General features: G+C 47.1%; 1 long non-coding RNA gene across 3 annotated transcripts in view; it reads left to right on the plus strand.

Moving 5' to 3' along the window:
* Positions 1-26,974, plus strand: part of LOC101932444 (uncharacterized) — a 51,332-nt gene that overhangs the window by 18,956 nt on the left and 5,402 nt on the right. For all 3 annotated transcript variants that reach the window (XR_010592994.1, XR_010592992.1, XR_010592993.1), the window contains exon 3: positions 12,595-12,727. This is a non-coding gene — a long non-coding RNA (uncharacterized LOC101932444). The remainder of the gene's footprint in view (positions 1-12,594; positions 12,728-26,974) is intronic.

Here is a 26,974-nt window from a genome sequence, read left to right on the forward strand (position 1 = left end):
ACGGTCTTTCCACTATATCTGTGCGTGTTGCATTGTGCCATGGGGTCCTGATTCCATTTAGGGCAGGGGTTCTCAAACTGGAGGTTGGGACCCCTCAGGGGGTCACTAGGTTATTACATGGGGGGGCACAAGCTGTCAGCCTCCACCCCAAACCCCGCTTTGCCTCCAGCACTTATAATGGTGTTAAATATATAAAAAAGTGTTTTTAATTTATAAGGGGGGGGGTCACACTCAGAGGCTTGCTGTGTGAAAGGGGTCACCAGTACAAAATTTTGAGAGCCACTGATTTAGCGCTCCTAGATGCTACTATATTACAAATGAAAAAAGAAAAACGTAGGCACAGAAGGATTGCCTTGCTGGAAAGTCCAGTGGTCCATCCAGTCTTGCCTCTTGTTACATAGTGAGTGAAGCTGTGAGATCAGAGACCCTGAACCCACTGGGCGTCTGTAAGGCTCAGAGGGTCTGATCGGACACTGAGCTCAGATCTTTGCAATTATCTGTGGCGAGCTTGGCTTTGCTGATAACTTGTTAGCTCCGCACATATCCTTACTAATTATAAATCTCAACCCAGATTTGCATTTTTATGAAATGCTTGTGCTGGAAATCTTTATTAAAAGAAACATCCGTACATATTAATTCAATCTAATCTTGGTCATTTCAGGTTCCATAAGAAAGTGCTTTTTGCAAAGCTACAAACCTAACATCTATAACTCCCCAGTTACACAGCAATCCTCTGCATTAAGGTTTGCGTTCATCTGTGAAGATGGTATATCATCCCTTTTATAATAGAATCTAATGAAGTTAGAGTCCTCCACTATCCCAGCATCTTCAGCCTGGATGCTTACCTAGTCTGAATGCCGTGGGTCAAATTCATCCTTGAAGTAACTTCATTGCAGGAGGATGGACTTGATCTACAGCTTTGCAGGGAGACAAATCGATGGAGTTACACTGGAGGTGAATTTGATCCAATGATTATTAGTTATTTAGATTGTATAGCTGGGTGTTTTCCAAAGGCGGAGAGTATCACAATCCCTGCCCCAAACAGCTGGCAGTGTACAGATGCTTTTCCACCATGTTGCACTAGATTTATGCAGGTGCAGTTCCACTGACTCCAAATGGGTTGCAGTGACACACAGCAGAGAAGAATCAGGCCCTAGAGAGCCTATTATTTTCTTTTCTTTTTCTTTGAAACATTTTTTTGAGTCTATTAATGATGCACTGGAGGTGATCAGGAGCAGAGCCAGGCAAGGGACAGGGATTTTATGCAAACCTATGGGGAAAAATCAATTCAGATCCCAGTTAGGGGCTTGTGCAAACATCTGGCGATCAAACTTTGGGGGGGTTCAGTTCAAACCTTTGTGCATCTGTCCATAGGGATGTCAGTTAGCAGGGGTTTCCCTCAGACCTTTGGGGGGTGGGCCCTGTGGGCATACGTTGGCAGCAGGCTCTTTTGACCCACGGGGTCAGTGTGTGGGGATACGAGGTGTCGGGGCATTCACACAAACCATGTTTCCAGTGTTGGTTTGCAGCCCCGGAGATTTACTGTGCATCACTGGTTTAATATTAATTTAAAAAACCCAAATGGAAACCCAGCTGAAACCAAGGACAAGCTTGGGATCGACACCACTGAGCAGAACCATCAATCTGCCCAGGTTTACATGAGGCAGATTCATGGAAAGATGCACGAACTGCTACACAGTCAGCCTGAGAACTGGGTTTATGAAGAAACGCGGGAGCTGTCATAGCATTTACACTATGCAACTAATCCAAGATCACTGCAGTTCCCCCTTATGCTTCCCTTGTATTGGCCGTGGAAGCTCCCGAAGGAAAGCTGAATGTGCAGAACGGATTGGGCTACTTGAAACCTTCTGTTCCAGTGGCTGAATGGCTCTCCTGGTTTGAACAGGGTTAATGCGTGACAGTAGCACCTAGAGGCCCCAAACAAGATCAGGGCCTTATTGTGCTGGGTCCTGTACAAACACGTACTAAGACAGGCCCTGCCCCATAAAAAAACCAAGCAGGTCTATTGTCCACATTGTACCAATGGGGAATTGAGGCACTGAGAGCTAAAATGACTTACCCCCATATCACTCAGGGAATCCGAGAAAAAGGCGCAGTGTGGTCTAGTGGATAGGACACTCAATCAGATTCAGAAGACCTAGATACCACTTCTGGGTCAGCGACTGGCCTGCTGTGTAGGGTGACCAGACAGCAAATGTGAAAAATCGGGATGGGGGTGTGGGGTAATAGAAACCTATATAAGAAAGACCCAAAAATCGGGACTGTCCCTATAAAATCGGGACATCTTGTCACCCTACTGCTGTGTAATGATGCACAATTCCCCTCCTGTCACTGTGCGCCCCCCCCCCTTGCACACTGTCTGTCTAGATTGCAAGCTTTTTGGGGTGGAGACTGTCTCCAACTATGTGTTCATACAGCACCTAGCCCAATGGGTCACCAATCTCTGTTATTACTGTAATGAAAATAAATAGATTAATAATAAATGAGCAGAGCAGGGAACTGAACCCAGATATCCAGAGTCCCAGTTCAGGGTCTTCACCCTACTCCCCAAAAACATTCTCTTTTAGCCTTGTGTTGAGGATGAGAATCAGACAAGTTAGATGGGACAGACTGGGGACCACCAGGCCCGTTTCTTAGCTTAAGACAAATATAGTCCCCTCGCAAAGGGGGGAGAGTTTCTTTCTCGACAGCGCTCAGTAAGAGTCACAAAAAATGTCTTTCTTCCCTTTAACAGGGACTCTTCTTTAATTGGGCTCTTCCTAGATGAGGCTCAAAGCCAATAATTTAATCAGCAATTTGTATCTCATTTGAAATGCCTTTGTCTGGAGTCAGGGGGAAAAAAGATTAGCGTTTCCTCCCTGAAATATGGCTGCCGGATGCAAGGGAATAGAGAACGCAAATAAGCAAAGCAAAGTTAAGCTTTCTGTATAGAGCTGGAGGCTTAGCGGTGCAGATTACAACAGCAGGTGATGAGCAACTTTAGCCTCCACTGTGTAGGCTGTGAAAAATCCTGTTACACTCCAAAAGCATTTTAGCTGCAGCTCCGAGTTTCAGAAATGATTGATCTGAAATCTAAAGGCCTGTCGACAACTGGAGACCAAAAGTTATTTAGCTCTAGGCCAGGAGGAGACTCGGTAGGGCCAAAGAGCTGTCTGATTCCAGGAGCGAGCTGGAGTTTGGAGCCTGCCTTCTTTCTCTCCGTCACCTGGGGGAACTTCTGATCTGCCTTGGATCTTGGCAGATAAGTTGTTTGCAGCTGTATTGCAGATCCCACATAGCTCAGCATTAGGTTGATCACCAGTGTTGACCATAGATGCCTGTGAAGTTTCTGTTCATTAGCAACTAATAACTAATTAGCTAATATTAAATTTTAGGCCAGATCCTGTTGACTTAAATGGAGCTGTGCTGATTTTAACTTTCTGAAGACCTTGGATGAAATCCTGGCCTGATTGAAGTAAAGGGCAAAAGTCCCATTGAATTCAATGGAGCCAGAATGTCGCTCCTTGGTTTTAAGAGCTGGTCTGCATGCAAAACCAGCACCAGGTTAACTGAAATCAGGTATTGGACCAATTTAGTGAAGCGAATGCAAGCCTATATGTAGGAACACTTAATCATTTTGCAAGAGGATTATGTGGATTTCGCTTCATTTGGTGAATTACCAGTGTAGACGTTAGGAAAAAATACCCAAAAAGGGTTACTGAATCAAAAAAAGTGTTGTGTTGTAAAACAGCTGTAGATGAGGAAGGACACCACTGTCCAACCTTGAGAACTTCAGCACCCACCTCGGTCTGTAATTTTGACAGACACCTGGGCCAACCAGGAAAGAGTGACCAGAAAGGCCAGAATCTGGTAGCTGCTGAGCTCAGCACTGGATTAATCCCACACTCTCTTACTATGTGTTTGGACAGCACCTACCACCATCAGGCCCTGATCCCTATGGGAGCTCTGCACGCTATCATAACATTACGTAATATTCTACTGGGAAAGAATCTCTGGAGTCTGTGTCCACTTAGTTCCTGGCTAGGAGTGAAATAACTCACTCCAAGGCTCCAAACTTTTTTATCTGCTCAGGAGCTGGGAAAGTATCCTGTAGTTGTATGGGCAGCTTGTCATTTAGGGAAAAGTACCACAATTGTTCTACTTTAATATCCTCTCGGGAGGCATGTAGCGGCCTTAAACACCTGATGCTAGTTCACCAGGGGGGAACAGTTATTCCTTCATGGAATTCCAAGTCTCTTGATACAACATGAAAGGAGAAGTGTTCTCAGGCTGTCTCACATCCCTAGAGCTTGTCCCAGTCAGCAGTTAAACCTGCAGGCCCCATTTGTGCAGACATGATGGGAATTTACTCTTTCTTGAAGAAAAACCAAACAGAAATGGCGAATCCCCTGGTTTGCTTTCTTAGCAGTCTCCACTAAACTCAGACCTAGCAATGTTGTCAAACTCCGAGGCAGGCATCCTGTCTCTGAAGCTTGGCCACATCGGTTCTGCAGGGTCAGTGGGGTGTTTTCACTGCAAGAGGCATCCTAGAGAGCAGTGTCCCGAAGAGGCTGTGAGAGACTTCAAGGATATCTGGCAGGAGCTGGCCCAGGTTTGGAGCATCACGAGTGCTGGCTCCTTACTTCAAAGCTTCATTAACAACAAATCAGCCATCGGAGTTCTGAAGCTGCTGGCTAATGAAGCCCAGCTGTGTCAGTTCCGAACCCTGCAAAACTCTGAGGCACAAAGGACAGGTTAGAAACTTTCCGGCTCTGGGAAGTGCCCTTTCTGCTGTAGTATCCTGTGGGGGGGAGAGTGCACGGGAATATACTTCGGTTCTAGAGATCTGCAGCATAATGCCCAGGGAGAGCCTATTGCCATGCAGGTGTCACTAACATAACGTGGTGCAACCTGCTGCAAGTGCACGCTGCACTCTGATGGAGATAAAACGGAAATGCACCGGCATAGTGCAAGGAGATGCAGCTAATACTAATGTGCAGTAGCACAGTGCAGGGAGACGGAGCATCAGGATTCAGGTCAATATTGATGTGCAGCAGTGCAACGCAATGGGGCAAGGCAAGCTAGGTTAATGCAGAGGGTTCAGGTATTGGTTTTAGGATGTTCAGGGCAGTCCGTAAGTGTGAAATAAATGCTTAGACAGATGAAAGAGCCAAGGATACCTGGTACTGTACTTTTGGCAATTCAGCAGCAATACAGACCTACCTGAAATATTCAGAGGCACACGTAGGTGCAGTCTACCTGGACGGACAGTACCTGGGATGGGCGGGCAGGAGCGTCTCTTTAAAGACCCAAGTGGTGTCTCCAGTGGAAAGCTGCGTCTAATCCCGCAAGAGAGGCCTATCTGTTCCTACCGCACTCTAATAGCGTTTCTCTTTCTATGTTAAAACCCTTTCCGAATGCTTAAAATGCTAATCCTGCCCCCTCCCTCCCCCCACCGCACCCCCCCCCCCATCTGAAGGAGACAGGAGGGAATGAGAGTTGTTAAGGAGAAGGGCTCTGGATCCATTCTCTTTTACTCCCCTGGCATCACATTTAATTTTGGGTTTATTATCATTATTGCGGGCTTATTTTTATTAACTTTATGGTAATGATGCTGGCGCTGTGTGGTCCCAGAGCCTTTGGCTTTGGCTGAAGGAGGAGTTGACATTTCCAGGCACCAGACGGCGCAGAGACTAGATGCAAGCGGACGAGCACGGTGGGAGCAGCTGCTCCCTCTAGCTCAGCTGAGGCAGGAGCCCAGTGTACATCCACTTGCAGGGAGGAATAAGCTGCTTCATTAAATGTAGGGACATTTCTAATAAAAAGGAATCGACAGTGCAGAAAAAGGCCTTCTCGTAGGAGACAAGAAAACGGAGATGGATATAATACACTGCTGGGGCTATATAAATATGTAGTGTGTCCAAAAACCTTCCCCCATCTTAAAAGAGCATTCCGATCTCAAAGTCAAGCACTCAAAAGTCAGGAAATGCCAGAATTAAGGTTGCCAGGGCCTAATTTGCCCCCATTGTGTGTATGCATCACGATACAATCTTTAAATACCTGATCACACGTGCCAGAGACCGAGAGGGAAGCCTTACACAGGTAACTGTTGGCTCCGGGGCTATACCTGCAGCTCAAAGGGGTCTGAAGACACCATAGCAATTCTTTGCATTGCCCCCAACGCCCCCTCCAGCGGATGCTTTGCAGCAGAAGCCCATAGCACGTTACGTAGCAGGATTGGCAGCGGCAGTCACACCTAGTGTCTCTCTTGAGTGAATTTTGGTTGAATTTGTCGCACTACAGACCCCCTGTTTCAGATTTTCATGTGTAATTCATGATTAGGGTTACCCCAAAAGGGGGGGGTCAATTCTCCACTTCCCAGGTACAGCCAGGGAGCTATTCCCATCTCTGAGGACATGCATTGGAGCCTTGCTAATTCACACATCACTGATCCACAAGCCCAGTAATGCTTTCACTAGGAGGGTGGTGAAACACTGGAATGCGTTACCTAGGGAGGTGGTGGAGTCTCCTTCCTTGGAGGTTTTTAAGGCCCGGCTTGACAAAGCCGTGGCTGGGATGATTTAGCTGGGAATTGGTCCTGCTTTGAGCAGAGGGTTGGATTAGATGACCTCTTGAGGTCCCTTCCAACTCTGATATTCTATGATTCCCCAAAGACACCTGTCCCTGCTCTCCGCCCTCTTCTCAGCTCTGATTTCATAGTCGGGACTGTGCTGAGCTTTCAATTACATACAAGCTCTTCCATAGAACGCTCACTAGTGTATAATATAAAGTATCATTATCACTTACAAGTCAACTGCTCTTGCCTAAATTAATGAAAAATATTAGAGGAAGCAGCAATGTTGAGTTTTATCATTACACTTGCTCGCCAATTCACAAATGACTTGAGCCAGAAACCCATTAAAGACAATGGAAAGTGTCCCACTGACTTTGGTGGGCTTTGAATCAGGCCCCAATTTGCAATGGCTCTCCTAGCAGGTAGTGTAAATTCATGGTGGTTCTATGCTTATTTATATTATATACTAGGAAGGGGCCAAAACGTCTACCTTACCCTTTTGTATCTCAGCACATGTGACGGGAGATGGATCTGAATTCCCAGAGCAAAATCCACCCGAACAGAGTTTATTCCATGGTGGATTAAAAATCAGAAAAGGCCTAACTGGGAATTTGTTCTCACAGAATTTCAGGCCAAAGTGGTGGAAGTCTCATGAGAAGAGCTCGCCTTTTGAGAGTTCCACAATTCAGGATGGTGGAGACGTGTGTTTGGCTGTGAGAGATTGCTGCAGTTTGGTGTTGACAAACGCAAGAGAGAAATTGAGTTCAGATTTTCACTTTGAACCTGAATCCTAAACTGGATCTGAGCATTGGAGCCCAGAGATGCTAATTAGAGCTGGTTGGGAGTGTTTTGCCAAAACCTTTTATTGTAAAATATCGATACCTCGAAATGAGAACTTTTTGTAGGAAAGGGTCGGTTTTGACAAATATTTGACAAAAAATGTTCAATTTTTTTTAAATTGTTAAAACATTTTGTTTCAACATAATCAAAACAAAATTCTGATTTTTCCAGTTCAATTTGTTTTCTAAAATTAAGCTATGATTGCCAACAAAACTGTTAAAGAATAAAGAACAGTTGAAATGAAATGCATTGACTGACCCAAACAGATTTTTTTTTTCAGATTTTTGAAAATTTGAAATTTTGACTTTTTGTCCCGATCAAAAATTTCTCATTTTTAATATCTCAAATATTTTCATGGGAGGGGAAACCATTTCCCACCCAGCTCTGAAGCTAATGCCTACTGTTGAGTCATGCCCTGGGAGAGTGTGAAAAGGATTCTCTTGTATAGAAGATGCTTAGTGTCTGACGGCTGGTCCTCACTAGAAAGTGAGCTCGACCTAGCCACATCACCATGGGGTGTGAAAAATTCACACCCCCGAGAGACTAAGCCCATTGAAGACAGGGCTAGGTTGGTGGAAAAGTTATTCTGTCGACCTAGGTACAGCCTCTCAAAGAAGTGGATTTACTACAGCGGTGGAAGAACGTGCGAACACATGCACCAAGTCCCCACGCAGCTGAAGGGCTGAGGACGAAGAGGATTTATTCTGAAACAAAGCGTAGAAGATTCTGACAAAAACATCTCTCTCCTCCTCTTGAGCTGCCCTTTGAAATGGATTTCCCTCGTGGTGGCATTTCTCATTTTGACTGTTTGTCTCCCAGGAGCGTCCGGAATTAATATTCTGTGTTCCTGGTGCCTGCTGCTGTCTGGCTACCTTTTAATTGAGGGGCGCGTCTGACGAAGCCTTGAATCACTGCTGATAGAGTGAACAATGGAACTTGAAACATCCGTATCTCATCCTGGGAGCTGGCGGCTTGTTTCATTGCAGGTGTCTAGGGCAGAGGGGGGAGGAAACGGGTGAGCTATGCATTCAGCTACTGGCATCCAGATTCAATTTGAGCCCCCCCAGCAGAGCGACCTGTTCCTTCCATCTTGTGCCAGGCTTGGCAGTGGTTCCCTTGTAGATCACAGAGGATGCTGAACATGTCGGATGAGACACCTGTTATTTTAAGTGAATTTTATGCTGGTAAAAGGTGCCAGGATAACAACCCAGAGGATTGGTGTCTTGTATCCATAGAACAGGTACCACATGGGAGGACGAACCGTGTCGGCTTCCCACACACCCTGCTGCCTGCTGGTGGGTCCAGCTGCTCTCTTGGAAGCATCTCCTCTACTAATTCATTCTCAGTGGTCCACTGAATTCTTGGCCTCCCTGCTGAGAACAGCCAACAAGACTGCCAACAGTGTGGACACTTGGAATGAGGCTTGCCAAACTCGTGTCACTTGGGCCACCAAATATCCGTCCCTGTGTTGTACTGGAAAGAAAGAGTTCAAGCACTAATATTTTCCCATTGTCCCTCAGTCTGGAGGAGGCCGAACAGGCCTAGAAGGGAGAAGCAGGGTCAGGGCTGGTTGTTTTGGGAGGAGGGATAAAGGCGGAAGAGAATGAAAAGAAGCCCAGCCAAGGTGTAAAGGTCCTTGGCAGCAGAGCAGCGCCAGGACTCGGTTGCAATCAATACAACGAGGATTCCTCTGCGAGGCTGTTGGACAGAGACAGACCCTGCAGTTCTGTCTGGCTCTGGAGCGCCCAGGCTGAGTAATGCAGCCTGCGCTGCCCAGTGTCACCACACAGGGTCTCTAAGTGCTGGCGTACGACGAGCAGCCAGGAACCAGACTGCTGCCTACCTCGCCTAAGCATTCAGATAAGCTTTTTTGGGGCGGGGGGGAAGCTAAACTTCTGCGGGCTTAGCCATAGTGAAGTTTGTCCCTGTGAGGTTTGTCCTTCACTAGAAATTAGTGACAACGTTCCAAAGCTTTTCCTCCATCTTCCCTGGCTTTAGTTGAAATGCAGCACTTTGCTCCAGCAATCAGCTGGTAATCTGGTCGGTATTACGTAGCGGAGCTGCGCTGTCCTGCCCATCTGATGCACTCTGCAACAGAGGCAGAATTGTGATTTCCCCTTGGAAGGGGAGGAGGAGGGAACTGAGGTTGACTTGGAGATGACTGAGCCACAGGAGTTTAAAATAAGCATCAGCTAATTCCAGCAAAAACAAACCTGCACTGAGATCAGATATTTTCCCGGACCACATGCCCGCTTTAAAGGGCCTTGGAATTCTAAATGTGCCTCTGAGAACATAGACTCCTTTCAGTCTCTCTCACTTGCTTTGCTGTTTCCTAGCAAGCAAATGAGGTCTGAAGTTTGAAACAATGTTTTCTTATCAATACTCAAGCCAATACTAATAAAGGCTCTGCATACTGATCAGACTCCTGGCACCCAGAGCACTGTCCTCCTTGTCGTGGGGCTGCGGGGACCTTGGTAGCTCAGAAGGGGCAAGGTTAGGCATATCAGGGTAGGCTTTGACTGATGCCCCAGGTGTTTTTTCTGCAGCCAGGTGCGGGGGTGTGTGTGAAGTACGGAGGTGAGGGGATTTTCTGTGGGTACAAAAAGGGGTGATTTTTCTTCCCTGAAACATCCTGACGCAAAGGAGACCAGCCTGGCTGTCCCTGATGTGATCCAAGATTTGTACCCCAGCAATCAGAGCTGCCCCTTTGTCCTCCGAACTGGTATTGTTAAGTATTGGAAATCCATCGTCCAGTGCCAGTATTGCCAATCCCACACATATAAAAGTCATGAGATTGGCTTAAAAAACATGAGATTTATTTTTTTAAATAATACAATGTGGGGTTTCTGATTTGTCTTTTGGTTCCTGAGCTTTTTGTTTAAGAGCTTTTTCCCCACAACCAGAAGGGTTAGAACAGGGGTCACCAACACAGTGCCCACGGGTGCCATGGCACCCGCTGGGGCATCTAAGTGCGCCCGCATACTGGCTGGCGGACGAGCATCCACCAAAATGCTGCCGAGAAGCAGCAGCATCCAGAGGCGTCGCCGCTGAAATACCGCCGATTTTCGGCGACATTTCAGTGGTGACACCTCTGGATGCTGCTGCTTCTCGGCGGCATTTCAGCGGCGACGCCTATTGACGTTGCCGCTTGTTGGCGGCATTTCAGGGGATGCTCATCGGCCACCACGGTCCTCCGTGGTTCGTTGTCTGGCGCCCACCAGACGAAAAAGGTTGGGGACCACTGGGCTAGAAACACTTTTTACTTGAAAAGACAGCTGAAATTCTGACATGACTGCATGATGCCTGGAGCTGGACTTTAATAAAAGCCACAGATTCTGTGAGACTTGTGAAAATCACAAGAGTCGGCAATGCTGACTAATTATTTCATGCCACCTACAGCCTTTCCCCACCAGATCTTGCCACTCTACCGGCTGTGAGTCCAGGACTGTGGGTTCTAGGCTCAGCTGTGCCACTGACCTGGTGTGTGACCTTGAGCAAATCACTTCCCGTCTTTGGGCTCCAATTAGGGTTGACCAAGGTGCCCATCTTAGTAAAGTGCTTTGAGATTTACCGCTGAGAAAGCCGTGCCAAAGCAGAGTCTGCTCTTAGGCCTTGTTTATACTTTGCAGTTAGTCCACAGCTGTTGGCACAAGCTGTGATGGTGCAAACCTCGCCTTTCTTTCACTGTGTACGGCACAATGAACATGGCGGCTCTTGGTCCCTCTGCAGTGGCTGGCACCTGTAATGAGGCTCATGAATTTGGAGCTGCCTCTGCGCTAAGGTCCCAGTCCATTGGGTTAAGAGGCGTCGGGTTTGTTCTCTGTACAAGTGTCATTACATTTGCCTGCACTCGTGGCTGAAAATCGGGGGCTTTGGGCCATTGGCCTCCTTTGGTTAGGATCACAGTGTATTCTCTCAGGCCAACTGACCCATCTTCCCTTTTCTCCCAGGTCGGGGGACCTGACAGATTCTGCTAATTAAAAGGAGAGAGAACCCTCTCCTCACCCCCCCCTCACCCCCGCCACCACAGCCAGCTCCCAGTAACATAAGCAGTCTGCTACAGCATGGGAATCCCCTTCAGACAGATCTCCTTCGCCCACAACACCCTCCCTCTCTCTCCTTCCTTTGCATGCCACACAGAGGTAGACATTGATAATTGATAAATCTTGCAGAGGGGAATAGAATAGCTTGTCAAATGTTAAGGCATCAGCGGCACTGGTCAAATTGATCACGGTGGGAGCTGAACAGCCAGTGCTAATTAATGTATTGTTCTCCAGACACTGCTCTCCTGCAGCATGGGGGACAAGGCTCACGAACCTGAGTGTTCAGGTTCTGATCTATAACTTTGTAAGCCCGCCCCAGGGGCCAAGCTACCTTGGCCTCTGGGCCGTGACAGGAGAGAGACCCTTGGGCGGTGCTGTCTCAGAGTTCAGCTGGAGGGCAGCACTTTCCCATGCTAGATGCAATTTGAGGGAGAAAGTAAATGAAGTTTTGATGGGCTTGAAATGGTCTCAGGAAATGGCCAGGCCCATCCTTGCCCCAGGAAAGAACTTCATATACTCAGACAACTTGTGCCACTCCAGTCACACAGCTATTGCTTCCTATGGGGGAGTGAGGGATCAGGGTGTGAAGCCTGACTGAATATAGAGCTGAAATGCCCTGAATTTACTGTAGGGCCATCTCGGCCTACTGAGAGATTGGCCTTGGATGGCCAACAGGGAAACAAATACTGGCCTTGCTCAGCTCAGCCCCCAAATGGCTAACTCAGAGCACCTGCCCATAGAAACCCAGGAGATTTATTCCTGCCCCAAAACGGAGAAGAACCCCATCTCCATCCCCAACGCCTTAGTGTATTACAGCACCATTGCTAGCAAACTCCTGGCTTTAAAAGAGAAGGGCATTCCCAGGGAAATACCCTGCCAGTCAGCTTAACCAATACAGGGTTTACAGTTTCCCAGTCCTACTCAGTGATGTCACATCACCTCAGTTGTGATACGTTTGGTGCCATGACCTCCAGCCAAGGATCTCAGAACACTTCATCATGCATTCTATTATTCTCATTCTTTGCATTACCATAGTGCCTAGATGTCCTAGTCATGGGCCAGGCGCACACTGAGTTAAATAATTAAAACCCACACAGTCCTTTGCCATGTAGGTGAGTGTCATTTTCTCTATTTTAGAAAAGATACAGCTGAGACACCATATGTGGAAGCAACTTGCCCAAAGCAACGCAGCTGAGTGAGGAAAGAACCAAGAATTGAACCCAGGAGTCCTGCTCTGACTAAGACAACCCTGACACCGAAGGTGCTGCAGGTAATTTCACAAAAATGTGCGTTCTCTTGTTTCCGCATTTCACAGAATACTCGAGCTGGTTGACACGTTTCCATTGAAAACATTTCCACCCCAAAAATGGAGTTTTATCAAAAACTTTTTTTCCCCAGGGAAACCATTGGGGGAGCATTACAATATTAGATATGTATATGTATTTTATCTTTCAACAGGAAATTCCAAAATGAAATGGAAAATTTCAGTTTTTGAATCAAATCAAAACAAAACCAACATTTCCTGTTTTGAATGGACACGAAACAAAAAAGTTTGTTTCACTTAACTTAGAAATCTCTCACAAAAAATCCAGACATTTAAATAAGAAGCTTCAAATGAACAAAATGTTCCAAATTCTGTGCGGGGGAGGAAAAATAGGGTGTTTTTTATCAGCTTTACAAAATACACCTCTACCCCGATATAACGCTGTCCTCGGGAGCCAAAAAAATCGTACTGCGTTATAGGTGAAACCGCGATTATATCAAACTTGCTTTGATCTGCCGGAGTGTGCAGCCCCCCCTGCTTTACTGCGTTATATCTGAATTCGTGTTATATCGGGGTAGAGGTGTACAGCTCGCTCTTCCCAGCTCTGTCTCCTATGTATAGAGCAGGTTAATGTGTATTTGCAGTAGAGAACCTCTGAGCCTCATAAAACAACTGTATTCCTAGGCTCAGATGAGCTGCAGAGTCAGGCCAAGCGTCCATCCAGGCAGTTTATCAACTCACACAGCTAATAAGCAGCAGGGAGGCAGAACCCAGGATCTTTGGTTCTAATATTCCGGCTGCCAAACAGCTGCCCAAGGTCTGTCCCCTGCAGAGCGGAGATGCCGTTGATGTTACCATGCAGATGTGTAAAATAATTGAGTCATCTGGAAGCAATTTAAAGCTGGGAGTAGGAGTGAAATATGCCCCTACCCCAATGGGGAGGGGAATCTCCAGATGGATTTTGGATGCATTTAAACATCAGAGGAAAGCAAGAGCAGAGGCCTCTTTTTGGAACTCTCTTTTGTGCCTAGATAGTACAATCAATGACCGGGGCTTTATAAATAGCACAGACACAAAGACAGGCATGGGAACCTTCCTCTTGTTGCAGTCGAGTTGTTGTTGTTTTCTTTTGCTCCAGATTATGAATTGTTTGATATGGAATTTCAAATGATCACTTAAGGATCTAATTAGCCCATAACTGCTCCAACTAAGCAACCTGGGTGTAGTGTGGGTTTAAGTGGTTAGTGCCTTTTTCTCTCTCTCCCTTTTAAATTGGCGTTTAATTAAGAGAATAAATAAAAAGAAAAGCCGCTTTGTCTGGGCCAAAATATTAAACAGCATGGTTCTTCTTGGGACAGGAGTGGCCTAGGTTTGGGGTCCTCTAGGGAGAAACTAAAAAGTCTCCCTGATCACTCTTACCCATATAGAAATGTTTCCTCCCCCTGCAGCAGTACTAGGGGTGTGTGTAGGGGGAGAACTGAGTGTGCACATGTGAGTGAATAGATGCGTGCGTGTGTGTACGATCTGCCAGCAATGGGCTTTTCTGCTCTTCATACTGTGCACTGCAGAAACTCCGCCTTGCACCTAGCGGCACATCCTTCGCCTGTCTTGAAGCTCAGTGAGGCGCAGATGTTGTTTGAACCAGGGAAAATGTCAGCTCCCAGGAGGAGCACAGGGTTAACTTACAGTGAGCCCATTGCGTCTGGCATGTATTTACATATGCTCTTTCAGACAGCCTTCAACAGTCTCCCACCTGCTTCCCTTTCCCTCTCCTCCACTTCGAGTCCAGTTCCCCCTCTTCTTCATGACCCTGTCCCTCTCCCCTTTTACCCTGGATATGTTTTGCGCACACACCCCGTGTGCAGAGAGCAGACACTTGCTCAGTGGCTTTTGATTTACATGAAGTAAAACAATACAAAGAGAACAAGAGTAATAGCTCACTGGGCTCAATGCTGGGTGGAATTCTCTGGCCTTAAACCCCTCTGATGATTAACCTGGGCGGCACGGGTCTGCCTCCCGAAATGGCAGCTGCCCTGCGCATAGGGAGAGACCTTGCAAAATGCAATGGCGCCGAAACTAAACCTGTTGGATTACAATCAACACCCAAACCCCACTGCTTTGTACTCTGGTCCCTTCTCCCCCAGTCTCTGTACCAGCCCTGCAAGGAAATCTATGACAGCAGCTGCATCTCTGTGGGATGCCCATTATTGCCAGAACAAATCTTCAAAAATACTGAGGTTTAAAAAAAACAAAACAAAACTTTAAACTCTGGATTATTTTTCTTTGCCTTCTGGTTTCTGAGCTTCAGGGTCACAATTTCAGGCTTTTCTCTGCAAGCATGAGGACTAGTATTCTTATTCCTTGTATTTCTATAGTGCATAGGTGCCTGAGTCATGGATCAGGACCCCATTGAGCTAGGTGCTGTATAAACATAGACCACAGAGCTGAGGAACGTCCTGTTTTGTTAAACTACAGCTGGGCTTCTTATGTAATCCCTTGTGGGCGCAAGCTGGGGTGTTGTGGAAATCACCACATGTGGTGAGAGCTGGCAATGCTGGCTGTCTCCAGAAACACTGAAAGAAAAGTGGCCTTGTCTTTGGAGTAGATCTATGTTTGCAGTTTATTTATCTTCCGTGGCTGGGGCAATCAGCCTGAGGTACACACAATGCAGCTCATCTGCCTGTCTCCTAATTATGGGTATGTATCTCCAAACTTCATGAGTATCATCCAGTACCATAAGCATTGGGACATCCTGCAGCAAACAGCTAGCTAGGTTGACTAGCCTTGCTCCCCTTCAGATGGTGACAGGCGCTCTTGCTCACTTTGCACCATCCTTCAATGGGTATGTTTTCCAGTGGAGACCATAATGTGGCAAAGCTCTCCTTTGTTTTTCCCCTTCATAGAATCTCAGGGTTGGAAGGGACCTCAGGAGGTATCTAGTCCAACCCCCTGCTCAAAGCAGGACTAATACCAACTAAATCATCCCAACTAGGGCTTTGTCAAGCCTGACCTTAAAACCTCTAAGGAAGGGGATTCCACCACCTCCCTAGGGAACCCATTCCAGTGCTTGAGGGGGCAGTCTTTGTGCCTGCAACGTGGCCTGAGCGGGGATGCAGTGAGTGGGAAGGGGGACTCCATTAGCAAAGTATTTGATCATTCCTGCGCTCCGATTTATTATACTCACTGATGTCTGAAAATTGTCTAGTGTTCTTGCTTCCTTGGTCTCTTGGCAAAGGGTGGCAGGGCTGCCAGACTATTACAGCCGTGCCCCTGCTCAGGCATCCAACCGTAACTGCAGACCAGGCAGTCCTGAGCAGCTTTTGAACCAGCGGTGGTTTTCAAAGTCATTTTCTCCACAAGTGTAATTACAATAGAGGAAGGAGGAGGAATGTCTTCTCTTCCTACCTTTCTAATACCCCCATTTGAGGTCATCCCATTTGGAGATTGTTTGAGGGCTATTCTCACGCCCTCAGCATCTCCCTTATGACTTGGGAAAAATATAGCCCTGATTGTCCTGGAAAAAACAGACTGCACCTCCTGGAAGCACCTGAGCACAAGGGGGGCGGGGGGAGAAAAACTCCCTTTGTAGGCTACAGCATATTGCAAATAATTGAACTCTACCAGAGCGGTCTCAGTGAGGGATTCCATCTATATTCCTCGCTCTTAGTTCTGTGGAAATGAACATGACAAACATTCCGGAACAACTCCTGTAGCTAGAAATCTTAAGTAGTAATTCAACATTTCTGCACCATGCCACAGTTCCCATCAGGGGAGGAGGTAGGATATTTAAATCCAGAGCACTAGCGATGGTGGTTCTGAGCGTGGGTCTCTGCACCCTCCCCTTTTCCAACCCGGTGGTGGTTAAATATAAATAAATGAATACACCCGGAAAAGTTAATGGCCACAAGTTTAACTTTCCCCTGCCTCATTAGAATTTGGGGAGACTTGACGCACAACATACAAAATGTGCATGCCTATGAATACCAAGCATGTTACTAGGTTAAAGTAAATCTAAAATAACATTTGAAAGCTGAAAGATGAAAGCAGATCACAGGCCAAAGATCAAACACTCTAGAACCACTTCTAAGCCTTTTACTGCTGGAGATTATTAGCATTTGAAAGTGAAGAGCATTAGTGAGGGGGGTGGGGAGAAGGAAAAGTTGGAAGGAATTTCTGTTGCAGAGATAAAAATCTGAAAGGAATGACAGTGGACAAGGAGGAATAAAAAGCATCTGGCTTATTAAGCAACACACAAAAAGGGGTGTGTGTTCAGCACTGGGGGGGCCACCAATTTATTTTTAGATCCCAGATCAATATTTTAGTGGATTGAACTCCTGGGTTTATTTTGTGTTCTCAACAAAATTGTTAAGGTGGTTTAGTCCAGCAGGTGGTTTGTGGTCTGTTTCCTGAAGCATCAGGGTAAAGACTCAGTCTCACTCCGGTTTCTCCCTGCTGCTCTAATAAGTGTGCAGGAGGGATGGTGCCTCCCATAGGACCCAACCGCCCCAGGCACTTCCTTCTCCCTTCCCCCCCCCCCCCCCCCCCATCTTGCTGAAGGACAGGCTGGTTGGCACTTCTGTCCCAAGGGGTGAATGTGAGATGAAGTGATGGGAGAGAAGGGCGTTGGATAAGGTGACCCCCTGCTGCCCTGTCAATTCAAACACCCCCCGCTGGTCTCTGTATCCTGTCTCTCTAGAAGTGGTGGGCTGGACTTGTCAGGATGGAAAGGAGACCAGCAAAATGTCCGGGGTGTGGGCAGGATACCATCAAGGATCTCAAGCAGCAGGGAAATCATTTGAACTGACTAAACAAGAGAAGGACGTTAGTGGGGGAGCACTCTCAACGCGGTGTGCTGTGAACTGTCGTGCTTTTGTGTTCTGTCTGTTTCCTGCTGCCTCCTCCTCGGTCTGAACTGTTTTCCTTCAGTGTGGCAAATCTTAACAGACCAGTTTGTAAACCCGCGGTGTTAGTGTGGTTGGTACATAATCACAACAAGCAGCATAGCTGCAAAGCTCACGTGTGGAACAGAAAAAAACCTGAGTTGGGGCAGACATGGTCTCCCTGGATTCTGGGCTACTGATCTTTCTGTGAGACCTGGCCCTCAGGGGAGTCTGCTGCAGGCAGACTGGAGCGTCTCTGCCTTTGTTTGCAGGAGTATGGTTTGCAGACACACTTGTGTGCCCTCAGAATTAGCTGCAGGGGCAAATCTATGAATGTGTGCCACGGGTGATTTGATTTACACCTACAGTCCAGTAGCAGGAAGAGATACAGAGGCTCAGCTCTGCTCTCACAAATCACAAACGTTCAGTATCCTGAGTGCAATGAGCAGTTCCTCAGAAACGAATGCTTACATCACATCTAGAAAAGCACTATCACAATTTGCAGCTTTGGCAGGCTCAGAAGAGGCACCAAGGATTAAATGGACCATAGAACCCAAATTCTCCTTTTTTTGTATAAGGTGGGTCCCTCTGGATTAATGGTGATGTATTTTGGGGAAGTTTGTCCAAAAGAGGCAGTGTGGCCTAGTGCCTAGACTCTGGACTGGGATTCAGAAAACCTAGAGACTAGTGGTGGTTCTGCTCTGTATACAGTGTACTGCTATGTATACTTGCACTAGCTGGGTGAGCGCTAACGTGGGGATGTGCACCCATGTTGGAATCACACCCCAGCTCAGTGGGTAGAGGTAGTTTAAGATCACACATTTGTTAAGTGTGTCCAAGTCATCCCTGCTGATGCGTGCATTTGTGCACAGTCATTGGCTAGTTACCGTTCCTTCATAAGAATCCCCTTTGCGTTCTGTAGCTGCAGAGATTGAATCTGAGCTGTGTGGTTCAGGCCTAACAACCTCAATTTTTGGGCATCTGTTTGGGCACCTATCTGTGTTACACCTTACACCCCCCCCCCCCCCCCCCCCGTTTATTCCATCCATCTGTAGGATGGAAGATAGCCCTGCACAGCACTGACCTTCCTCCAGGCTGAGGGTGTGACTGGCCAGCTGCCATATGAGCGCACTAATACACATGCCCTACCTCTTTTCTCCCCATAAGCTGTGTCTGCCAAGCTCCCAGCACTTGGGCTCACAGAGATGAAGTTATTTTAAACCTCTTAGGAGGAATCTTCCCCTTCTGTTTGCATGCAGAGCTATTTTGTTGCTATAAAGAGGAGGGTGATAAACAGTTTTCCTTATTTACTAGGGCCAGGACAAGGACTCAGGGGCTGGAATTGCACTAAGGGAGGTGTTAGGGAGTTTTTCCTAATGTCCAACCTAACTCTCAGAGCAGTTTAAGCACAGCAACAAATCACCTAGGGCAGTTGGGGAATCTCCATCACTGGAGGTTTTTGGAACAGGTTTGATAAACACCTGTTGGGGATGGTCTAGACAATACTTAATTCTGCCCTAGCAGAGGGTGGGCAGACTGGACTAGATGACCCATCGAGGTCCCTTCCAGTCCTATATTTCTATGGTTCTACTTTCATTTAGTACATAAATGAAAAAGTGGCAGAAAAAAGCCCTTCCGTGTAGCTTCACATGACTTTTGCCTTGACTGAGGGAGAGGGGAATGCACACAGTGGAGCCAGGAGGAAAACAAATGGCCAGAAGGCAGCAGTCGTGCCAATAAAACATTGATGTTTTCTAATAAAGATGTTTGATATCAAAATACTTATTTATAGCCTTTCCTCTGTAGCTGGAACATCTTCAGCTGGCCACTTAATGTCCTTGGGGTTCTAGCCAGTATGCAAATATGACGTGCATGAGGATGAACGGAGAGAGACAGACTGAGAGATGCAATTTGGTCCATGGTTTCAAGAGTGGCTGCTGACAGAGACAGACCAAGTGGTTCAAAAGTAACCAGTCATTTTGGGTGACTGTTTTAGGGTGCAACCTACGTTACATTGGTCTGACTTTCAGAGGTGCTATGCTCCAACCACTTCTGCTCAAGTCCAGGGGAGCTGCAAGTGCTTGGCAAATTTTAAAATGGGGTCCAGATAATGTCACAAGAAGTTGTGCAAATAAAAACAGACTCCAAATCACTGGGCCTTTTTGGAAACCTCTCTCCCACTCTATTCCCATCTGTGTATGTGCTCTGGCCACGTGGCCCCTGTGGGTGAAGAGGAAAGGCTCTCTGTACTTGGTTTACAGAGGATTCAGTCAGCGTTGAGCCTCCCATAAAATACATACTCTCCTAATAGTCTCACAGGGACAGTTTGTCCTCTGCTTGCTGTAGCTTCATTCTGTCCCTCCCTCCCACTGTGTCTGACACCTTGTTTGAGTCTGATTTCATCCCACCCTTAAATCTGCTCTGCAAGCTGCCATCCTGGCATGATGGGTTTGAGCTTCAATTTTTTTTTTTATGAGGCTGTGAATTACTGCCCAGGCACACGAGGAGTGGATCATGGTACAGCCCCCTCCTAAATCAGCACCAAGCAGCCTGTCACTGCACCACCAGCAGAGCCTGGGGCCGGCAGAGCGGGGCTGCTCCATCCCAGAACCTCTGACCTTCCCAGGCTTTCCCCTGCCGAGCAGTGATGGTGACATTTACATTAGCTCTCCCTGAACTGCCCATTCATCCTCAAACACACATGCTCCCTCCCTCCCTTCCTCTCTGTCCCATGATATTTCAGCAGCAAACCCCTCCACTTCCCTCAGCTCGATCCCAGCTCTGTTTTTAACCTGGGAGCTTGCTTCACTTCAAGCCAGCCTGTTTGGCATGCTGGTTGCTAAATCTCTCTCCCCTTTCTATCGCTTCCAACCCAACACCAGACCACTACATTACTGTCATTCACTGCTTGGGAGGTTGAGGGAGGGAACAACACACAAGGTGACTTGGTCTAGTTCCTGGCAGGATTTATAAGTTGAGTTGCTTGCTGTGACTTCTGAGAGGTAACTTGTATATTGGCCTCAGCTAGGGGGAGGTGGAACCAGCTCAGTACTAGGTTCTGACTGCCTCTTAATTGAGTTGTCATCTGTTTCCACTGCGCATGGAGTCTCAGGCTACCTGGCCCATGGATACAGACCCTAGGGTAATTTTCCCATCTAGAGGGGGCAGGACTCCCACGTTCTGATTCTGGCTGGCCTCATGACTTTCTATAGTCCTGGTTGAAGCATAGTTATGGTCCAGAGACATGAGTGTGAAAACTTAACCTTGTTACTTAACAGTGCTGCTTCCTGTGGTCTTGAAATCAGAGCTGCTGACTTCATTCTTATTTAACTCTGATACTGTGCTAGTGTCTAGAGGTTTCAACCAGGTTGGCATCCCACCATGGCAGGTGCTGTACAAACGTCAAGTAAATAAGTCTCTACACACAGGTTGTTACTACTTTCATTATTTTTATTATCATAATGGCCAGAGGCCTTGGTCACAATTGGGAGCCCATTATGCTAGATGTTGGGCAAATGTAATCAAGACACTGTCCCTCATCTGAAGAGAATTGCTATCTAAAAATAAAAGCAATATACAAAGGCTGGTGGGATACAGTCTGTATTTCATTGTAGTAGGCAGAGACATTTGCAACTTTTCTCAAAATTATTATAAGTAAAACAAGTGCCAACATGCTCATATGCCCCTCTTCCTAATCTTCCTTCCACTGGTAAGTGAGCTAGATTCTATTCCGGCTCACACAGCAGTGTCAGACTGGTGCACTGATTTTCAGTACAGGGTCTTTATTACTAGTGATGATGCCCAAAAGAGCCTAGTCCAACTCTCCTTTTCCAGGGCACTGGCTATTAGAAGAGAAAATGTCTTTATTTGCAAACTGAGCACACGATCCATAATCAGTAAAAAGGCATTATTTCAGGCTTGCTTTTCACAGCACAATTACCTTTTAATCTTTAATCTTCTAAATGTGGTCAGTCTAAGGAGTCTAATAAGCCTAGAGGGAGTCTAAATTTGTTTGGCTTACACCATATCCCACCACTTTAGACTGTGTGGTGACTCTCACTCACCTACCACCATGCAGCTTATACCCCATAGTGTGGTTCTCACCTGCTCTGTGAGAAGTGCATGAAAATGGGTGTAAAATGCTACAGAATCAGGATTCTCCACTCACCTGCACTAGTGCAGCCCGTGTGCTGTTTATTAAATAAGAAGAATGCAGAAATGCAAGAGACCTATAGGCCTAGACCTGTAAGAAGTAGCTTAAGCAGTTAGCCTAAGAATGAGGCCTAACAGCCTGAGAAGGACTAAGTTGCTGAACTGGGTTGGCACAAGTAAGTAAACTAAAAAAATAAGATGGTTTTGCTTGTTTTGTAATGATCACAAGTGTTGAAATTGAGCATCAAGTGCTGACAGGTAACCACAAGGGAGTTTGTATCAGGTTTAGGGTGTTTTTGGAGGACAACATCAGCAGATGTTTAACTGCAGGTAGTTATAACTAATTGACATATGCTAATGAGTTAATATACCAAACAATAGGCTAAGGACACCCAGTTGAGCAGTAATTTGGGTAACACTGGGGCCTGATTAGGGACAAGAACCTACCAAATTTGAGTGTTAATTGGGAATGCTAAATAATCAAAGTAATTAATACTTAACCAATAGATCAGACAACACGAATCTCTCATATCCACACTGCTCAGCTGCAAAGGACATGGGGAGTCAGACCAGCTCTTATGCATCCCTTAGGAAACAGACCTACAGAGGTTAAGTGAAGGAAGTGAATCCAGACATTGTGTCAGAAGAGAAGAGTATAGCAAGAAAAGCAAGTACAGGAGGGTTCAGAATGTGCATGCTAACGTAAGCTGCACCCTATTTTAACTTACACCTTGGTGGCATGTAACCTACATCATCTTAGTCTCCTTTCCACTGACAGCAGTAAGTGAATGTAATCAGGTCTAACTGGGTGAATGGGGGGGTCTAACCTACATTACCTCTGAACTTGGCCCTCTCTCTATTAACATATCTGTATAAGTGTTGTGGGACTTTGTTTAATGTATGTGGTAAAAGCTCAGATCCCCAGATGCAAAATGTTTCCTCTACATGTATTTGTTACCTGGATACCAGGATGAGAGCTATCAAGGTGAAGATAAGAGATGACCCCAAAATAAAAAGTAGGCTCCAAGGTTTCGTTTGCACCAAGAGAAAAAAGGAAACACGACAACCTGCCCTTTTGGAAATTGCATCTCTAAGCAGAAACATCAGAAGCGGGGAACCTTGGTACACAAGAGAGGGCTCACGACTAGTATCAAGAGGATTAACAAACACAACTGTTTGTGTCTGTGCAGCCATGTGGAAGGCAGCAGTCTAACCCAGGGATGCTGTGTGGCAGGGGGAACAAGACTTTGAAAAGCAGAAACTATTTTCCTTTCAACCAGCAATTGAAAAAGCCCTTGGTGCCTATTGGAGCTGGATGCAGTGCATTTCTAGAGCAGGGGAAAAACCTCACAAAACCAAAATGTAAGAAAAACAAGCAAAGAAACCCCAGTGAAATGTCTGGTGAGAAGTCTGGGAAGTTGCCTATTGCTGCCTGTCACTGCACATGAGTATGGGCAACATCACAATGATTCCAGGCACTCCAGTCAACAGAAAACAGGCACTTTGTGCCTAGTGGGCATAGTAAAGCTGGCTGATGATTTAGCCCATACATTATATCTGCCCAGACCTGGGATAATCCACTTGCCAGATTCATTGCTGGTGGCGCTGGTTTGAGGACTGGGATAGCAGGAAGAGCTGCAGGTCAGGAGTCAGGTACATTGGCAGAGCTGTGCATGGCGAGCTCCAAGACTGGAGTAACAGGGAAGCTGATTGAAGTGCATTGGATGAGCAGTTTATGGGATCACAACTCGATGCTGCAAGACAGGAGAGAAGAGTATTGCCAGGGATATGTAACAGCCCTGGCTGGAATAGCAGGAAGTGTGGAGGGTCAGGGCTGAGGTAAAATAGAGCAAATCCCACACTTCATCCAGTACATGAAGTCCTGCACTAAGCAAACAACCCTGCAAACAAGTCATGCTTTATTCCCTTCACCCCCAACTTGCATGGTCTGCCATCACCACTAGCAGCGCTAGCTCAGCTGACAGTCTATGGGGCTGCAATTTCAAGCAGCAGATTAAAAAAGAAAAGGAGAAGAAAGTGAATGCCATATCTGTTAAATGCAGCCTTGGCTGTAATAAACACTGAAGTTGACTATTCCCGGAGGGACTTGCTAATGTAGGAGATTGATTCACTGCAGTGTAACCCCCCAAGGCCTTTACACAGAGCTCTGACTAAACTTCCTATAAAATCAATCCAGCCTTTTCACCACTTTTGACAGGGCCTTCTAATATTAATCCACTCTCCTTGTCAGTCAGCTCCACTAACAAAGGCTTTAATGAGCTTTAACCAGGCATAATAAACATTGGGTGGAGGATTCCTGGACCCTTTGGAAAATCCCATCCTGGCCACAGGTAAAAGGCAGGCATCGCTGATTTAGTAAAAGACATGCCAACAGCTGCCAAGGCTGGAGGAGGTGGGGTGGGGGGGCTGAGCGGCAAATTGAGTTCCCTCTGAGAAATGTGTCTGTAAAGGAGGTAGGTTCTTTCCCTGGCTAAAAATGACTCAGATTTAATGGCCCAGGGGGCTGCTGCTTGCTGGAGCCACTGAAGTGAAAGGCAAAGGCTAGCAGGCGTCAGCCTGAGGAGCACAGGTACCATGATCCAGGCTTCAGGCAGCCTCGGCCTCTGAGGAAAGGGTGTTTTGCAGTGTGAAAAATGTCAGGCAGGTGAACCCTGCGATTAGGCCAGGCACAAAATATTACACTGCACGCCCTTTCTCCTGCCTCGTTTCTGCAGCTTGGCCTCTGACTCACTGCTCACTCTGCCCCACTGCAGCTGGAAAAGGAACTGTCCACCTGGGTTTGTTCACGCTGTAATTAGAAAAGCCCTGAGCTCCCTGCATGCAGGTCAGGCAGGCTCAGAACACAGCTCTACAATTCCTTTCCAGAGCCACAGGGCCCTTGAGTTCCTGTCAGGGAATCTGAAAAACAAAGGGAGAAAGGGAAGAGATGAAGGGAGCTGGACTCAGTCAGTTTCAGGCAGTAAGGTGAGCTGGCAGAGCTGTGGAAGTGGGGGCCTCAGATCTGTAATAGCAGTGGGTGCTGGAGGTCAGAACTGATTTGCATTGTGTAGGGGACAGAGGCCCAGGATGATAACAAGGGGTGTCTTCAGACAGGCTGAGGAACACTGACACAGCTGGGGGAGGGAAGTTTGCTCACCTTCCACCTGACTTGAGCCAAGTGCATTTACATAGAGCTGCTCTCCAGCCCATTTTCATGCATCCCAGGTAGCCTGGGTTCCCTATGGCATTCATACAGGCACCAAGCTACTGAAGGAGGCTTTTGTTTTATTTGAGAGCAAGGATCGCACTGGTCTGCCCCATCACAAACATCCCTGCCCCTTCCCCAGATGTTCTCACTGCAATCTCTGGTGACCAGGGCCTTGCTCCTTGCCCAGTTCTTCCTCTGAGAAGCAGGGGCGGCTCTAGGCACCAGCACTCCAAGTGCATGCCTGGGGTGGCCTGCTGGTCACTAAGGGCGGCAGTCAGGCTGCCTTCAGCGGCACGCCTGCAAGAGGTCTGCTGGTCCTGCGGCTTTGGTGGCAATTTGGCAGCAGGTACACTGAAGGCACGGGACCGGCAGACCTCCTGCAGGCATGCTGCCGAAGGCTGCCTGACTGCTGTGCTTGGGGCAGCAAAATACATAGAGCTGCCCCTGCTGAGAAGGGTGCAAACAGACCACAGCAGCTAGTGGGGCAGAGACTTTGCTCTTGATTCACTTAAGAAACAGGCCATGCCAAGACTGGGTGGGTTAGAGGCTGCTGGTGGGAGAGAAGGGGTGCTAAGACCAGGCAAAATCAGCCCTATTTTCCTGTGTTTGCATCCGGGGCTCATGTGGGGAACATATCTAGGCCTGTGTGCACACCAGAACAGAGACTGTGGCACTGCCTTGGCAGAGTCCAGTCAGCTGGCACCACACTAACAACTGGGGTGTTACTGCCCTCCTCACATTGGTGCTCAGATTACTGCTGCAGAAGGAGCTAATTAAACCTTATCTTCCTGCTCAGCCCAGGAGAGAAGTCTGGCTAGATGGCAGCTAGGGTCAGCCACCATGCCTGACTATTTGACAGAGGGGAGGGAAGGACAATGGTCCTACTGCACCTCCCCAGTTTCATTACCTACACCACTCAGAGCCCCTCTGCTGCCTCACACTTGGTTGTGTTAATTGCACTGAGCTCACCCACCCACAGCCAGCACAAGTCTCACTACCCTCCCTGCTGGTCACACTACTCAGGATTGCCCTCCTGACATGTGCTCCACCCTGTTTGCTGTATCCACTGATAGCTTCTCAGTGTACTGCTATTGTAAGCAGTGTGGGGTCTGGACTGTGTTAAGTGTGTGTATAAACACACACAGCACCTAGCACCCGGGGGTGTTACTGCTAAAAATACATCATAATTTAAGATCCAACTGTTGAAGTCCTTACCTCAGGCATTACTTAGATCAATGGGAATTTTGCTGAGTAGAAACCCGAGAGGCCCCTCTGTATCTAGCCTTGATGGTGCATCTCCAAATTTACCTACATTTACTTCTGCACAAGCTTCACACACGATGTTCCAATAACCATCACTTTCTAAACTGAAAACCATTGTCCCACCCACTCCTCCCATAACCCAGCACAGGTGCTATCCCTCATTGGGTAATTTCCCTGAGCCTAATTTCAAGGTGTTGGAATGCAGCTGTTTGTTGCCGGATGTGTCTCAAAAAGACTAAATTGTGGTTGGACTCTTTCAATGCCAGGAGAGGCTATTTTGATTTCCTCTCATGCTACAAACTCAAGAAATAGCTGGCAGGACTTTGTTCACATTTCACACACACTCTCACACACTCCTCTAACAGCAACAATTTCCCTCCCTCCTGTCCCCCCTCAAAAAACATCTCTGGGCCAAGAGCAAAGCCTGGATCGTTTCATTCCAAGAGGTAATTTTTTATTTTTAAAGAAGCCTGTGAAAATAGGGGGTTGCAGTGGAAATGCCTTTACGATGTTAACCACAGCAGGGCCACGCTAGCAGCATGCACATATACATATGTTATAGACATAGTATAATTTTGATGCTGCACATATAATCTATCAGTAAAATGTGGCTGTAGCAGGTCCGTTCCCTATATTTTCCCTTGAATACCCTTTCAAAGGTTGTCATTTCTCCTGACAGGCTGGTAAGTGGCTTTCTTTGAGAGACGCTCCATGTCCCCCAGTAGCTTAAGTGCCACGTGCAGCCGTGAC

The sequence above is a fragment of the Chrysemys picta genome, chromosome 16 (genome assembly GCF_011386835.1).
Source record: "Chrysemys picta bellii isolate R12L10 chromosome 16, ASM1138683v2, whole genome shotgun sequence".
Taxonomy (NCBI): Eukaryota; Metazoa; Chordata; order Testudines; family Emydidae; genus Chrysemys; species Chrysemys picta.